Source organism: Nanorana parkeri, unplaced genomic scaffold, assembly GCF_000935625.1.
Source record: "Nanorana parkeri isolate BGI_ZX_2015 unplaced genomic scaffold, ASM93562v1 scaffold472, whole genome shotgun sequence".
Classification (NCBI taxonomy): domain Eukaryota; kingdom Metazoa; phylum Chordata; class Amphibia; order Anura; family Dicroglossidae; genus Nanorana; species Nanorana parkeri.
The window spans coordinates 306,884-307,304 of NW_017306740.1; positions in this window are offsets into that span (position 1 = coordinate 306,884).

Here is a 421-nt window from a genome sequence, read left to right on the forward strand (position 1 = left end):
GCAGCTGGTTATTTGTTATAAATAGATGCTGAAATCTGAATTACTAACCAAACAACTAAAACCAATCCTTCAAAGTCTACCCCCTTTGTTAAGAAGTTTTGATGTTATCAGGGGTGTGGAACAAGGATATCATTGTGTTGCATATCTCCACATTTAAATGAAAGCTTATGTGCATTTTCTTTTTTGCCTGGGTTAGTATTTAAGGATTTATGCTAAAGTTTTCCCGAAATAGTTTTGACCAATTTTGGCCCAATCAAGGCTAGGAGCTGGGTGTGGATTAGCCGCTAGGCTGGCTAACAGTGACTATGCCCCCCAGGCTAATAGCTGTTATGGCTCATATGCCCCTCTCTCTCTTAAACATACTGTAGAACACCCTAGGCTAGAGTAGTTTGTATGTAAAGTCCTAAGATAATTACACACC